The sequence below is a fragment of the Equus asinus genome, chromosome 9 (genome assembly GCF_041296235.1).
Source record: "Equus asinus isolate D_3611 breed Donkey chromosome 9, EquAss-T2T_v2, whole genome shotgun sequence".
Lineage (NCBI taxonomy): Eukaryota > Metazoa > Chordata > Mammalia > Perissodactyla > Equidae > Equus > Equus asinus.
Window position 1 is genome coordinate 93,079,576 of NC_091798.1, and position 17,105 is coordinate 93,096,680.

Here is a 17,105-nt window from a genome sequence, read left to right on the forward strand (position 1 = left end):
CGGCCACTTCCCGGGACCAGCCTTAACCCACTCTCGCCCTCTCCTCACTGAGGACCCGGAGGGGAAAAGCAGGGCGGGTTTGCAGAGCTGCATTTGGCATTTTTGTGAGACCTATTTGGAAAAGAATGTGGGCGATCCTTGTGTGTGAAAACTAAAGCTAAATCCAGAACACTGTTGATGGATTCTCTGCAGAATTCTGGAAGTCTCATCTTTGACATGTACTGTGCCCCCCCCCCCCCCGACCCCCAGCCAGCCTTTATGTTTTGCTCTGAGAAGAGAGAGATGGTGAAGTGAAGTAGAAAACAGACCGGAAGTTTCCCTTTTCTGGAGCTCTGAGCGAACTCTGCCGTGGTCCTCCCCTCAGTACAGTGATTTATGGAGGAGCTGAACTTCCCGTGCAGAAGGGCAGACCCCATGGGCTGAAACACTAGCTGAGGGGACACAGGTGAGCAAGGGGAGGGGGCGCAGCCATGCTCGGGATGCTAAGGGAGGTGCCCTTGATGCCAGCGAGTGAGTGTGTGTGCATGTGGGCAGGCCTTTTCCCTTTGGAATAAATTACTTCCAAGAGGTCTCAGTTTCCGCGGGACCCATATCATCTCCCACCTCCGGGAGGAAAGTGAAGAACAGCGCTGGTCGCAGCAAGCACGTTTGAAAGTGTGGAGCATTGCTGCGCGACTATCTCCTATTAGAAAGGGCAGATGTAAGAAAACAGGACAAAGCAGAAAAAAAAAAAAAACCCGAAACCGAGAGGCTCATACTGGCCCCTCCTGAGTGGAGCTTCTCTCGGGCCGCCTTGTGTAAACCAGGCTCTCATTTTGCAGAACTATCTTGGCACCCACTGCGTAAGAAACCGTGAGCAATTTTGGGCAGCGCGCCCGAGGGCTGGAGCAGGAGCACTGATCTTTATGTTAACAGGCGGCGCACCTGCCGCAGAAAGCTGGGAACACAGGTTTTCTTCCCACGACACCTTCTCCATGCGAATTAGTCCATTAGCTGGTACGTGTGTCGGTTTATTTAGGAGCATGTGTGCTGGCAATTGGCTTCTGACTGTAAAATATGGTCTTGGGGGAGAAAATGATTAATTGCTTGCCGTAAAGAGTGTGTGTGTGTGTGTATGTGTTTGATGAAAGTCGCTATTGGGGTGTGTGTCTACAAAACTAAAGGCAAATAATCCAGAAGAAATTGGAAGGTGTGGGTAAACAAAGAAGCTCATAGAGTTGTCCGGACACTCGTGCCCTCTTTCTCTCCAAGTCCCCCCAGTACATAGTCGTATATTTTAGTTGTGGGTCGTTCTAGTTGTGGCATGTGGGACGCCACCTCAGCATGGCTGGATGAGCGGTGCCATGTCTGCATCCAGGATCCGAACCGGTGAAACCCTGGGCCGCTGAAGCAGAGTGCGCAACCTTAACCACTTGCCACGGGGCTGGCCCCGCCTCGTGCCCTCTTGATGGATGTGGCGGTCACGGGAGTCTCACGTCTTGCTGAAGGCATTGTTTCCAAAAGCAGAAAAGATTTCCAACCCTCGAGGAGCCAATATTATGGTGAAACGTACTTTCTTGAAAAGAAACTGAGGCTGCAGACATCTCAAGTGATTCTTTACCATAGCAAACCCCTTTTTGTCTCTGCCTGTATCTTACTTTTAGACTGCTGTACATGGTAGGAAACTCTTCATCCCATGGGGTCACAAAGCAGAGGCCACTGGTCCCTTGCAGAAATCCAGAATAACAGACTAGAAAATATAATTTTCCAAAAATAAAATTTAGGCCATTTACAGTTCTGAGCTCTGTATTTTCCCAAATAAGGATCCTGAAATAAAGAAACCAAGCAAAATGACCACGGTTTCATTATAGAAAGGGTGTTTTAATATAGAAGGCAGGAAGGACGCGATCTTGGACGAGGAGCATCTTTAAGTTGAGGAGGTGTAAGAGGAAGCTTGCTGCGCGGCCCTTGTGGTTCTCATTTTACTATGATGGACATGAGGGGACCCCTCCTTTTAATGACTTGTGTGTTGGGGGCACACGGAAGACCTTTAAGCTGGGAACTGACGCTCTGCGTTAGAAATACTAGCGCAGCAGCGGTGCTCAGTGTGAACTAAAGGGCGGAGAAACGGGAGCAGCGGGTGGTCTGGAGGCCGAGCCTGGATGGAGGTTTGCCAGCCCCCATCAGTGCCGAAGGCCCTGTGATAGGGGCGTACATGCATTACATCCTTTAATTACTCTCTGTTTCCGGAGGCTGGCCATGAGGAGGCTTGTTTCAATCCACATGTGTTCCCAGGCCGTCTACACTGAGGTTCCGGAGAACGGCTGGGCTAGAACGTTTATGAGGTCGGCAGGGGGGGAGTTGGGAAAGGAGAATGTTGCTGAGATAAAGAGGGGGATGGGAAGCTGGAGAGGCAGGAGAGTCAACTCAAGACTTGAAAATAACGTAGGAGAGGGTGGTGACACAAAGGCAGGAGGGCGATCCCACCGACCTGTACTGGGCGGGGAGAGCCCGCATGAGGAGCAGCCTGGAGACCAGGTGGTCAGGGAATGACCTAGCATCGGGGAAGCAGATCCAGGGGTCAGTTGGCAACAGAAGTGAGCTAGCAAAGGAGTGAGGACTGGGTTAGGAGAAGTCTGGGGGAAAGGCAAGCAGAGAGATGCAAGTAGACAGCAGTTCCAGAAGCTAGCAGGGTGATAGGTCGTCTTTTCTCTCTTTTTTTAATGGAAAGACTTGAACATTCTTTCATTCACTCAACAAACATTTATTGGATGTCTACTAAGCACCAAGGGTTGTGGTAAGTGCTGGGCATTTAAAACAAAGGAGCAGTCTGTGCTCTTAAAGAGCCCTCCGTCTGGGAACTTTTTGAGGGAGACTGGGAGGGGGCAGATAATGCTAATGTTGGGTGTTAAGAGCTCTGGGGGAGGAAAGCCTGGGGCTCTTGCTGCACAGGACAGGGAGCATTAACCTTTACTGGGGAGGGCCAGTGGTCCAGAATCACCACGGAGGTCAATGCTGAGCTGGGCTTTGCAGGATGGTTAGGAGTTCTCCAGGTGAAGAATGGAGGGATGGCCTTGCAGACAGAGAAAACAGTGGGTGCAAAGGAATGGAGAGATCTTAGTGAGCTGTACGGCTGGAGAGGAAAGCTCGATGGTGGAGCTAAGGCAGGAGACAGCCTATGAGTTTCAGCCTGTGCTGAGGACTTCAGATTTTAATGTGTCCGTAGGTCAAGGAGAAGCAGTCAGTTGAATAAAGATGAAGGGTGATAACTGGGGGGAAGGAAGAGAAGCTGAGAGTGATTTTGGGGAGGGGAGGAGAACGTCGAGGGGGTGGGTGGCTGGCCTGGATTCCCCCAGGACAGGAGGTGCTGTGCCATCTGGCTGGGAGGAGGAGGGGTGCGGAAGAGCCTCTCTGGGGAATCCTAGAGAGAAATAAAAGGATGCCATATTGTCCTTATTTGAGATTCATGAAGACCTTCGTCAGATATGTAACTGATTCTCACTGACACCAGCCCACACATCTGTTGTTCTGCTTTTAAATGAAGTGCCATCTTCCTTTCCAATATCCATTTTCCATAGAGGGATCAGGTGCCGGGGCCTGGCCGTTCTGAACGGGAGCCGAGGTGTGTTGATTACATGTTCCCTGTCCGCTTGTTGAAACTTGTTTGTATTTCACAGGGTCAACATCAACCAACAGGAAGGGCTCTTTGTGGAACACCAATTATTGCTATTGGTGGGAGGTAGTTTTTTTTTGAGGAAGAGCGGCCCTGAGCTAACATCTGTGCCCATCTTCCTCTATTTTCTATGTGGGACGCCTGCCACATCATGGCTTGATGAGCGATGCGCACGTTAGTCCACATCTGGGATCGCAACCTGTGAACCCTGGGCTTCTGAAGCGAGCGTGAACTTAACCCCTAGGCCACCGTGCCGGCCAGTGGGAGGTTTTTAATGAAGAGGAAATCAGGAAAAGTATCTAAACTCGAGGTGTATCTAAAAGTGAATTCCTACCATTTTACTTTTTAATCTCAAAGAGAAGAAAGACATGGAAAAGATAGCATGGCCAGTGCAAAGAGCACTGGGCCTGGAGTCCAGAGGCCAAGGCTTTTGTCCAGTCTGAGCCATTAATAATCTGCATGACTAGGTAGGGGTTCCAGTTTGGATTACAATTTTTCCTTTTTTTCCTTCCTCACGCATCACAACTATAGAAATATAATAAATATATTAGAAGTCTTAAGCCTTTCAAGTCTTGATTTTATAGAGACAAATAAACAATTTCCAGAAACAGTTCTGAATTCCATTCCTCCCTCTAATCTAAAAAATGAAATTGGCTAATGTATGTTTTATCAGTTCATGAAAAGTCGGGTCTGCTCCGAGATTCACCAGTTTCTGCCTTAAGGGAAAGGGAATGATGAGCCGAGAATGTGAGAAGAGCAGCGCGCGCTGAATCAGAGTGACTTCCGTGGGAACATTCTGAAGGAACTGTAAATAGTGAGAGAAGCATGCGCTTTGCAGAAGATGTCTGACGTTTGCTGATATAATCCACACTGATTTTAACATGTACCTTAGGTGATTCATGACAAGGTTTCCAACAGAAGAAAATTTGTGTGAGTTCTTTCCTTCTCCCATAAAAAAAGAAGATGAAGAAAAAAAGAGGATAGTCTTTTCACGAGGATAAAAATGATTTGACTTACGCATGCTAAGCATTTTTAGTTTTTCAGGAATTAACTTTGTGGTAGACAGAATAATGCTCCCTGCTCCCCAAAACACAGCCATACCCTAACCTGGGACATGTGTTACTTTACACGGCAAAGGAACTTTGCAGATGTGGTTGAATTAAGAATCTTGAGATCAGAAATTACCCTCGATTACCCAGGTAGGCTCAATCTAGTCACAGGGTCCTTGTAAGAGGAAGGCAGGAGTGTCAGAGTCAGAGACATGGACATGTGACAACAGAAGCAGATCCCAGAGAGGCCATTGTGGAAGGGACCCTGAGAGAAGCACATGGCCTCCAGAGGCAGAAAAATCAAGGACCGGCTTCTCCTCTTGATCCTCTGGAAGGAGTGCAGCCTTCATCCTAGCCGCCTAAGGCCCATTTTTGGACTTCTGATCTCCGGCACTCTAAGATAATAAAGTGGTGTTGTTTTAAGCCACTATGTTTGTGGTGGCTTGTCACAGCAGCCGCAGGAGACCAACACAAACTTATCGAGTGTGCCTGCCCCTCTGGGTTATATACTCCTCCTGGGTTGCAAGCTCCTTCTGTGTGCCCTGAATTCACCCCAGATTTCCTTCTCTCGTAGCCCTGGTCACCCTCTTTGTGTGTGATTGCCCTTTTAATTATGTGTCTCCTCATTAGACGTGAGCTCCCCCAAGGTGGAAAATTGTCCGACTCACTTTTGTGTCTCAGCTGTGGTGCAGAGCCTCGCATGGAGTGAGAACCCAACCCCTGGTTGAGTGAACAGTGAAATCAACGCCAGACGGGAATTGTCAAATAGATCCGAAGGATCCAATGGATCAAGAGGAAGTGTGCATCACTTCTTCTTGGTAAGACCTGGGTGTCACCCTCTGATGGTTCCAACCGAAGGTGAGAATGGGTTGTGAGGGCGTGTGAGGAAGCATCCTTTTATCCCCGGACTCCTTGGTTCCAGCCATTGTCTCCCCGCCTTTCTTCCCTCACACTGCGGTCTGCTGAAGGCTGGCATGAACAGTAGCTCATGTGGGTGACCGAACCTGAGCGGGCTGCGAGGCCTTCTGGGGTCACCCATCCAAGAAAGACCTTTGCCAAGTCTTGTTCGACCCACATGGCCTGCCTACTTGTTGGAAGTACTGTGTACTTATTCCTCTTCTGTGCTCTGTACTGGGTCTCTTGGGGCTTCAGAACTCCTGGAGACTCCACTTAACTTCTGCTCTCTCGCCTGAGCCTTGGGACAGGCCCTCTGGGACAAGGAGAGTCTTTCTGTTCAGACCCCGGTCGCACCTCTCTTGAACTTTTGGCTGAGCTCCTGTGAGAGCTGTCACCTCCATCGCTGGGTTCTCACTGGGGATTTTGCTTCCCACCTTCTCTCTCTGGACTTGGCAAAGCTTCTCTAGAGGCTGCACTGTCAATTCCATACTCTTGGTTGTTCCGTATCTGCAGTTCCTGGATTCCTGTGCCTCAGGATGCCTGCTCCTCACTCCTACACGAATCCTGTTTCTCCTCCATCTGGAAGCCACTATTTCACTCTTGTCCTCTCTTTTCCTCTCTATCCTGGGTGACTCTATCACAGCAGCACCATTTAGAATATCCAAGACATAGAAATAACCCAAATGTCTGTCATTTGATGAACAGATAAACGGATAACAGATGAACAGATAAACAAAATGTGGTATATACATACAATGGGATATTATTCAGCCTTAAAAAGGGATGAAATTCTGATACATGCTACAATGTGGTTCAGCTCTGAAGACATTATACTAAGTGAAATAAGCCAGACAAAAAAGGATAAGTGTTGTATGATTTCATTTATATGAGATACCTAGTAGTCAAATTCATAGACAGAAAGTGTAGTGGTGATTACCAGGCACTGGGGGAGAGGGGAATGGGGAGGTATTGATTCATGGGTACAGAGTTTCAGTTTGGATTCTTTGTTCTATTTCTGTGAAAAATGTCATTGCGATTCTGATTGGGGTTGCATTGAATCTGTAGATTGCTATAGGTAATATGGACATTCTAACTATGTTAATTCTTCCAATCCCTGAGCATGGAATATCTTTCCGTTTCTTTCTGTCTTCGATTTCTTTTGTTAATGTCTTACAGTTTTCAGTGAACAGATCTTTCACCTCCTTGTTTAAATTTATTTCTAGCTATTTTATTCTTTTTGTTGCAATTGTAAATGGGATTGTGTTCATGATTTCTCTTTCTGCTAGTTCATTGTTAGCGTATAGAGATGCAATTGATTTTTGTATGTTGATTTTATACCCTACAAATTTACTATGTTTGTTTATTACTTCCAGCAGTTTTTTGGTGGATTCTTTAGGGTTTTCTACATATAAAATCATGTCAGAGTTTCAGTTTGGGAAGGTGAAAAAGTTCTAGAGATGGAAGGTAGTGATGGTTGCATAACAGTGTGAATGTACTTCATGCCACTGAACTGCACACTTAAAAATGGTTAAAATAGTAAAATTGATTTATGTATATTTTACCACAATAAAAAAAATTTAAAAAGATAACATGGAAATGCAGGTCTCATGGTTTCCCCACAATTCCCATTCACTTTTTGGTTAAGTGTACACATAAAAAAGTCAAATGATACACAAAAATTGTTAAAGGAGATTACCTATCAATGTGGCTCCCATTTTGTGTACCTTTCTCTTTCTAAATAATGGTGAGAAAATCTCCTTTAAACAGCACTCAAGTACACCCTCCTACTAAGTAATTTTTTCCAGTGACTTTTGCACACTAATCTAGGAAAGAAAACATGTTTAATGAGTCAAATGTGTATTTGCAAAAGTTACCAAATAGACTTGGTGACCGTGGCAACCTCTCAGAGTTGTGCTGGGTCATCCTGATTTTGCAACTTACGCACACACATTGAAGAACACTTTTTGTCCTGGGTTCCCTTCCTTCACACGGGAGGTATGTGACCTCCAGGAGCCAGGCACTCAGAAGGAGAGCTTTGATTGAACAAAGCAAGCCATCTTGATTCCTCTTGGTTCAGGTAATTTTTGTGGCTGATAGTTGTGTTGAACTTTTGAAAAAGAAATGCCACCTGCTTACCCTGGCAATGAGGGTTTGCTGTTTGGGTGGGATAAGCACAGATTTCATGGCCAGATGCCCTGAGCACTTGGCGGGCCTGGTGGTGATTTCTAGTGGGTTGTTTGCCATTCTGTGCCCGTGTGCAGTGAGCAGGCAGTGTCCACAGTGGTCTCCGTCACACTGCCCAGCCTTCCCAGGGCAGCCTGGCTGCATTCCTCATTATAATTTGGGGTGCAGGCCTGGTGAGAACGGAAGCACCTCCTCTAATGTAATTTAAAATAAAAAGAATGTTAAATGATAAACTATGTATAAGGAACTCCAACAGGATCTGTATTCCACCCTGAAGATTAATTCAGGACTATTTTGAAATATCAAATTGCAACTATTTCATATTCTTTTTCCCTCCCTCCCTCCTCCTCTTCTTCCTCCCTCCTTCTTTCCTCCCCATCTTCCTCTTTTCCTTCTTTCCTATGCCTTTCTTTGCTTTGTTTTGCAATGCATGCACCCTGAGTGCAGTTTTGTCTGCCTTTTGTGTCATCCAAAGCTGCCAAAACAAAATGCCAAATAAAACTCTGTCTGCCCTGCTTTGCTGTCACATCTTTAGGCAAAGATTACAGATGGCTACAAGAATGTATACAGTTGTGTGCCACATAATGATGTTTCAGTCAATGGTGGGCTGCATGCACAATGGCGGTCCCGGAAGATTAGGGACATACAGCCTAGGTTTGTGCCACCTACGTTCATGTAAGTAAGCTGTGTTGTTCACACAATGATGAAGGTGCCTGATGCCGCATTTCTCAGAACAGATCCCTGTTGTTAAGTGCCACAAGACTGTCTTGGGAGACATAGGAGGAGGTGTAAGGAGTGGCACATAGATGGTCGGTAAGAGTTGTCTGAACACAGAAGAGGCAGGGAGGGTGTGGGGGTCACCTCCACCTCAGGCAATACCCCTCCTCAGCTCCTACATACAAAAGCCTCTCCTAGTGGAGAATGGTTGGGAACCCAAAAGAGAACAAGAAGTGATGTCATGCTCACTCTTCCTCCTCCTTGGTGGCTCAGTGGGGACCGGGGTATTACAGTTTCCTTGGGAGATGCCCCTCCTCTGGAGAGCCAGCCAATCACATGAGGCCAGAAGGCTGGGACGAGGGAGCTCCCTCCAGGGCTGTTATCATCTGACCCAGAGGGAGAGGAAGGGGCCTCTGGTTTCTTTCTAGGCTGTCCGTATCACTCGGATTGGAGTGGTAGGAAAAGGACAGACACACTGTCCCTGAGTAAGGATTACATATTTGGCCCTTTCCCAATAACCCAGAAGTGGAGGCTGGGTTTGGGTGATGAAAACCCTTCTAGCAGCATTTGAAATGTGGCTCAGTATCAGCAATAGTAACAATTACAGCTAATGGGCCAGCCGAGTGCTCTCTCTGCCTCACCTCGTTTCCACCCTGTGATGCACTGCTATTTTCTTCTTTTTAAACATGTGAGATAGGCACTAAGATAGGCAACACACATGGTATCTCCATTTCACGTACTGAAGCTAAAGGAAGTTGTTTGCCCAAGGACAGGCGACTAAGGGGCAGGCTCCTCATTGTGTGTATTTGTTGCCTCCTTCTTTCACTCTTTTTAACGCTGTTGATTCTTATATTTCGCTAAGAAATCTCTCGACCCACTGCGTATGTCGGGAAACCATGTGAAGCCTCGTTTGAAACCTCTCTCCTGGACTCTCTGCAGGTAGGAGAGAGAGGGAAGCTGCTTCTCTGAGCCAAAAACTTCGTGCCAGCGGAGGCAGGCCGTCCTTCCCCAGCATGCTTTAACTTTATTGGGAAGTAGGTGTGACAGTCAAAAAGAAACAATTTTGAGATGTGGTATTCTTGAGGTAGCATGGAGATATGAAAAGTTTTTTTTTTTTAATGCTGTTTTAGTTTGGGCAATAATAGAAGTTGAGCAATTTTGAATTCTGAATAAAAGGAAAAGCCAACATTACAGTGTTAACTGAGAACGTGAGAACAGGGAGATACCGGTGAGAGAGACAGTGGCAGACGATAACTGCCAGCTGGAGGGACACCGGCTTAGAGCCCCAGGGGGATCTGGACCTCAAGTGGAAGCACTCTCTGGCTGTGCTCGCTATTTTCTGCCACTGTCCCTCATTCTCTGCTCTGTGCCCTGGGAGCCTGGCCCTTGGGGACCACCCCTCCTGGGCTCCCTTGAGCTCTGTCTTCTGGTTGGGTTTGGCCAATGGGGGGTACCAGCAAGAGCCTAGGTGGCAGGAAGAAAGAAAGGCTGGGCTATTTCTTCTCTGCTCTCTCCTTGCTTTCATGATGCGTCTCCAGAAGTTGCTATTTCTTCCTTGAAGACAGCTCCACCAGGCAGCCTCCTCTTGACAGTTCTTGTGCCAAGTGGGCTCAGGTATCACTTATTCTCCTTTGTGTCCCCTCAGCCCCAGAGGTTGTAATGGCCACAGCGGTTGCTAGTCCAAAGGTTCCTCTCCATCCCTGTGTGTGCATCTCACTCTGGCCACTGCACCTCCCTAAGAAGTCCTTTTGCTACGCCTCTCCTTTTGTTCCACCTGCGGTTGACATCTGTTTCTTGCCAGGACCTTGACTGACAGATACATCACAAACAGCAGTGCTTCTCAAATGGTATGTTCCTATGAGCCACCTGGTTCAGATGCAGATTCTGATTCAGTAGATCTGGGCAGAGGCCCAAGATTTGGCATCTCTAGGCAGCTCCCAGATGTTGCTGAGGCCTCTGTCCGTGGACCACGCTTTGAGCAGGAGGGACCAGTAGCCCTTTATTAACTGTGAGGTCATAGCTGTTGGCAAATATGGCCCAAGAAATTAAAAAATTGAGTCTAATTACAAAACTCTGTAAGCAAACATGTAGACATGCACTTATCCTGAAAGTCAGGAATGGGTTAATGTAAAAACAAAACAAAATAAAATGAGAAACATTCTGTTTGTCAAATTGGGTTCCCCACCCCTACCAGCTCTGTGTGTGCGTGTGTGTTACATACATAGGCAATTGAGGGGCTCCCAGGTCCACCAGCTGCTGAACGGTTGTGGGCCATCTCAGAAAATCTGAGCCTGGACACAGGGACAGGAAGGGTGGTTGGAGATATAGAATAAAAGCTTGGTGTTTTCTGGTTGGCAAACTATGCCCTGTGGGCCAAATCCAGCTGGCCGCATGTACTTGTAAATAAAGCTTTATTGGAGCACAGCCACACTCATTTGTGTGTGTATTGTCCATGGCTGCTTGTCTGGGCTCTATGATAACATTGCTGAGTTGTTACACAGAGACCCTCTGGCCTCGAAGTGTGAAATGTTTACTATCTGGCCATTTACAGAAAACATGTGTTGATCCCTGCCTTGGACTATTGTGCTATTGTGCAGAGTTTCTCAAGAATTAAGATCCTTGAGCAAAAGGAGTCTTAGACATCATCTTGTCTCATTTTACAGATGAGGAGATTGGATACCCACGTTGTCCCATCTGGCTTAAATCCGTATTTCTAAAAAGAAACACGGAAGAAACTGGAGGGAATTTGGAGAAGAAAACCAACAATTATTGGACACCCTTTGTGGAAAGCCACTCTCTAACCATAGCGGCTAGAAGTTAAAGGCGTGACTACGATGACCTCTAGGGTGTTAGAAAATAAGCCGACCTGTTCTCCACCTCCATGCGAGGAAGAGCTTCCCAACTGTAGGTGGGTCAGATGTTGGAGTTAGGTTTCCAATGGGGACTGGGGCCTGGTGATCTTTAAAACAGAGTCGAGACAGCTGCTTCAGACGGCTTAGGCTGAGGCTGACGAGCTTTCTGAGGCAGCACCCAACTTGTCAGTCATTTATTCACCACCAAGTAGTCCAGAGGAGGGCAGGCACCCAAGGCAGAGATAGGGCAGTCAGGCACACTGTCCCTGGTGTGTATCCCCCGGTCCTCCCCGCCACCACACATGCATACGGTATTTTGTTCTCCACACGCCTGGCCACACAAAATCATCTTGAGGCTAGTCAGCTGCCAATCATTGGTGCAAGCATTTGTCATCTGGGATGAAGGACCCTTCCAGCTTACTGATTCTCAGAGCGGAGTGATGGAGCTGTGATCACCTAAGTCCCTTTAGAAATACCTTCAGTAATAATACGGAGCATCTGTAGGTTCAGGAATCACTAAGAGCTTTTTGATTTGAGAGTAGAAAAAAACGTGCAAAATTTGGATTTGTCACAGTACATATCATGGCCAATACAGTCATTGCTAATGAAAGTCAGCTACACAACGGTTGGGTGGTTTTTTTGTGGAGGGTCTCGCTTTGGGATGCTCTAGGCTTCTGGCAGACTCGCCTCTCTCTACACTATATAGAGAAGACACAGCTCTCCTACTTCAACTATGAGCTCTGAAGAGGTAAGAACTACGTAACATTAATTTCTGTATTTGCAGCCCTTAGCACAGCCTTGCACACTGCAGGTGCAGGATGAATGTCTATTCTATTTCTTTTGGGGGGAGTAGCAGGTATGCAGTGAACTGCAGCGTTTGGTCTTTAGGATGAGCTCCCCGGTGTGCACAGGCAAGTGGGAACCCGGTGAAGGCTGGCACGGAGATGAGGCGCTCACTGTCCCTGGCCCTCCTGCCCTTCGCTCTGCATTCCCAGCTCCTCCTCATTCAGATCTGTGGACGCAGGCAGTGCTCACGCAGCACATTTCCGTCAGTTCACACTGACGTCTTGACAAGAATGCTGGAATTTATATTGAGCCTTTCATCTTTGAAGTTCAATGTTCTAAGTGGAATCTTTATGACTTCCTTGTGAGGTGGGAAAGAGGTGGGGTTTGTTTTTGGATTTTTTTTTTATTGAGGTCATAACAGTTTATAACATTGTGAAATTTCAGTTGCAAATTCTTATTTGTCAGTCACCATGTAAATGTGCCCCTTCACCCCTTGTGCCCACCCCCTACCCCCTTCCCCTCTGGTTGCCACTAAACTGTTCTCGGAAAGAAGTGTTTTAATTTTGTGTTTACAAGCAGAGGCCGAGAATGTGACAGAGACTCAGGTTCAAGGACTGGCCCTGGAGCCCTGAGTAGTCAGGGCCAAGGTGGGAATGCAGCTGGATACTTTGTAGCCCGATGTTAAAGTGGCCTTTATTTTCCTTTCCCCCGGAAAGTTGGATAAATGCAGCATGCCTTTTTCCCCCTTAGGACAGAGATGTTTGCGGGGCTTTTTTTTCCTAGCTTGTTCCAAATACATTTAGAGTCTGAGAGATACAACTCAAAGAAATCGCGGAGTCGATATTTTCTATACTCACGCGGTCTTTGGTCCAAGTGCGGGACGTAATTTGAAGCTGAGGATGTAGTCATCGCCCCCACTTTGCCCGTCAGCCTGGCTTTTCTTCCTGGCTTCCCAGCTGATGTTCTTTCCTTAAAGTAAGGATGCAGGTGTCTTTGTTACAACTCCCAGGCTCATGACGCCTTGGGGATTCCCAGCCAACCCGAGGCTCTGGGCAGATGACCTTCTCTCTGCTCATAACACAGACCCTGAAGATCGACTCAGCAGTGACGGCTGAAAACTCAAGACTTTATAGTTAAAACCTGGTGCTTATTTGGAGGACAGTGTAGAGTGCAATACAATTTAAAAACTGATGCCTGTAAATAACGGACCTAAGGTAGTAATACAGAGCCGGTGGAGTGACGTATGTGAACGAATCGTAGCAGTTTCTTTGACACGTCTCATTAGCGTTTGTCAAGGAGTTAACAGTCTCAAAACAGTTGACAGCTAATCTGTAGAGCATCCATGTAAATGACTGGAGACTCTGATCTGAGCTTTGCAGAGGAGATGACTGAGAAGCTCCATGACCTGACTGGAAGCCACGGCTGAGCCGGGTTTTCGATAAAGGCCTGTTCCCTCGACAGAGAACGCTCCTCACGCTCCTCCTCTGACGTTACTTTCACTGTTACGAATAAAACAAAAGCAAGAAGAAATTTATTTAACTTTAGCTGGTTTATATTTAATGCAAAATAAAACCACAGTTAATTCACATCAGAATTCATCCTTGCCTCCTGCCATGCTTGTTTGCGAAGACCAGAAGGGACGCCACTGACGCTGGGTAACTGTGGAGGTCCCCAGGCTTCTTCACCCCCTCCCATCCCGAGTCTACGGCTCCTTTGACACTCAGGTGCACTGGCTTGAGGTGAGACTTTGCTCCCAAAGTGCATCCTGCTAAAATGCCTAGAGTAGCAATAAGATCTTGAAAATATCTGTCACGACTTGCCAAAGCCAGAAAACATCGTCTGAATGACACATGTCCTCTTTGGTGTCCCCTGTGCCTTGTCATGGAGTGAAGTGGTGTAAACGTGATTTAACAGGAAGTCTTAAAATAATTCCTTCCCCTCAAAGAACTTCCTAGTCAACAGCATTTTAAATTGGTAACATAGAGATTGAAACAGATTTTTAGAAAATAAGGCATATTGAATCAAGATATACTAAACCTGGGGGCCAGCCCAGTGGCATAGTGGTTAAGTTTGTGCACTCTGCTTTGGTGGCCTGGGGTCCGCAGTTTCGGATCCTGGGTGCGGACCTACACACTGCTCACCAAGCCATGCTGAGGCGGTGTCCCACGTACAAAATAGAGGAAGACTGGCACAGTTTTTAGCTCAAGGACAATCTTCCCCAAGTGAAAAGAGGAAGGTTGGCAACAGATGTTAGCTCAGGACCAATCTTCCTCACCAAAAAAAAAAAAAGATATACTAAACGTATTAAGGCTTTAGATTAGTAACAATAGGTGACTATTGCCTATATTGACAAAAAGATGAAAATCTAAAACAATTTCTTGTCCTACATGTATTGCTACCTGAAGATTCTTTGAAATACTGTGCTTTAAAAAAATGTGACCATGTAGTCTTATATTGATCATGGAGACAGAATTCTGTAGAAAGATGCCGACCTTAAGAAATGAAAAATTTCTTATTTATTATTTTCTGCTGAGCCAGTTACTTTTAAAATTTCCTTCCTTTAATATCAAGGAAAATATACTCACATTAATAATTTCTGACCACATAACAAAAGCAATAAGCTAGTTAGTCCTCAAGTATCAGCCGTTGCTCCAAGAGCTTAACATGTTCCAATTATTTTTCACACGTGCCTCTGAAGAAGGGAGTGTTGTTGTCCTCATTTTGTACATGAGGAAACTGAGGCTCAGATTAAAAACACTGACAAGGTCATACAACCAGCATGTGGGGAAGTCAGGACTGCAGCCCGGGTAACCCAGCTCCAGGGCGCTAACCGCTGTTCCTACCCATCACCTAAGCAGACCCCGAGAAGGAGGCACTTGGTCCAGGGACGGGGGGGGCGAGGTGGGGAGTACTGAAGACCCGTCACACAGTAACAGGGAGTTTTAAGGAAGAAATTCTTAGGGAAATGAAATGGAATTGACTTCAAGTATAAAGTAACTACACCAAGAATAATGATTTGCTGCCAGAGATAACGTTTTGCCTTAAGTTTCCAATGAGGTGTGGAAGATCGGTGTTAGACTCCGTCATTAAAGCTGGGTTTGACAAGGGGAAAGGGGAGAAGGAAGAACACGGGGCATCGGCAGAATGATGCGGGCACTGCTACCGTGGCTTCCGAGTGCTTCAGCATCTTTCCCAGATGCTCTGCTTTAATGCACGGAAGATCTCTCTAGGTCAGCGTCTCCACCTTTAACACACGTGCGCTGTATACACAGCGACAATATTTATGTTGAAGATGACTTCGAATTCTTGCATACCATACATCTCTAATGTAATAATGGGTACAGCATTTGAAGTGAGTTGTAATCACTTATTAAGAGCTTATTTTAATCATCCCTTTTTAGAAATGCAGAGATAGATTTTTCAAAGGGAAAAACCACTCTGGAGTGGAAGCTGGGTAGAGTTTGAAACGGAGCCCAGCTGATGTCTCGCTGTTCAAGTCTTATCTATCAGAGCCAGGGATGAAAGGCAGGAGACCCGTCTCCTTCCTGTTTGTTTATTTCTTGGCCTTCTTGTCCTGTCTGTGGCTTTGCCCCCAGAGCTCCTCAACTGTATTTATTTTCCATCTGCTTCCTGCTCTCCGGACAGCCCAAGACAGCCTGCTCACTGGCCAGCGGTCACAGCAGAGAGAAGTCAAGATTGTGGTGCGCAGGGAGCCCTCGGTTGCAGGCAGGGACGAGGAGCAGAAACAAAGACCCCGGCGTCATGCAGGCCTCCATTTTAGATGGGACCGAGAAACACTGTTCTCTGGGGTCAGGCAGGGCTGGATCCTCAGGAGGAGTTTTTTTTTTTTTAAAGATTTTATTTTTTTCCTTTTTCTCCCCAAAGCCCCCCGGTACACAGTTGTATATTCTTTGTTGTGAGTCCTTCTAGTTGTGGCGTGTGGGACGCTGCCTCAGCGTGGTTTGACGAGCAGTGCCATGTCCGCGCCCAGGATCCGAACCAACGAAACACTGGGCCGCCTGCAGCGGAGCACGCGAACTCAACCACTCAGCCACGGGGCCAGCCCCCTCAGGAGGAGTTTTTTGATCAGGTCTATTGCTTTATTCCCTCCTCAGAGATTTTTTTAGAGTCTTTTACAGTAGACTATATCAGCTGAATCATCTCTTAAGGGTTTTTTTGTTTTGTCCTGTTGACCAGTGCTTCCAAATTTCTGGATATCACAGCCTAGGACAAAAAAAAATTAAAATACGTGTGTGTGTGTGTGTGTGTGTGTAGGGGGAAGGGACAGATCACTTTAGGATTGCCACTTTTTGTTTTTGCCAAGTAAGGACATTGACAAAAGACTACCACGTCTTCTCATCTTTGTTTCATATATGAAAGGCCAGCTTAACCTCAGACAGTAGGAAGCAGGACCATCCTTCCTAAGAAACATGGTCAACAACTTTAAACCCACATACGTGTCTGGAAAGACAGATATAAAATTTTTGAGTGTAAAATGATCAAGTGAAATTAAGTTAAATTTTAGTTAATCATATCACCTTTTAGATACTTGCTTTCTTATTGCAAATTTGTCAGTTTGAAGATTTATGTTCTGCAATGTGAAATGGAGCCCAAATGCCCAGCTTCTCGGAACTACATTTAAAAATCATATTCCGTGCCAAAAATCCAGTCTCCCATAACTCTGTCAACGCAAATGGAAACTTCATTCCTGGTGCTATTTCATCGAGTTTGGAATATCCTGGGCAGAGAGGTACTTGTGGGTGCCTGAGGCTAGCGCTGGTAACACTTACACTCAACATTTGTTAAGGAGGGTGGTGTCATTGAACAGAGGGAGGACAAGCAAGGAAGACGGGTGGCAGAATTCAGTCTTGCTTTAATTGGTCTGAGCCATTAAATACTGCCTCCAACCTCGAAAACCCTACTCAGCAAAACCCAAATCCTATAGTTGGCAGGATCTGTTCTCCTAGG

At 46.4% G+C, this 17,105-nt stretch overlaps 1 long non-coding RNA gene across 5 annotated transcripts in view; it reads left to right on the top strand.

Annotated features, from left to right (window-relative positions):
* Nucleotides 1–13,857, top strand: part of LOC139046235 (uncharacterized) — a 37,916-nt gene extending 24,059 nt beyond the window's left edge. Inside the window, exons 4-6 of one of the 5 annotated variants that reach the window (XR_011506054.1) lie at nucleotides 250–445; nucleotides 3,657–10,346; nucleotides 11,163–13,836. This is a non-coding gene — a long non-coding RNA (uncharacterized lncRNA). Of the gene's footprint in view, nucleotides 1–249; nucleotides 10,347–11,162 lie in introns of all 5 variants that reach the window. The other 4 variants (XR_011506056.1, XR_011506057.1, XR_011506053.1 and 1 more) reach the window with 4 other exon arrangements.
* The last annotated feature ends 3,248 nt before the right edge of the window (nucleotides 13,858–17,105 follow it).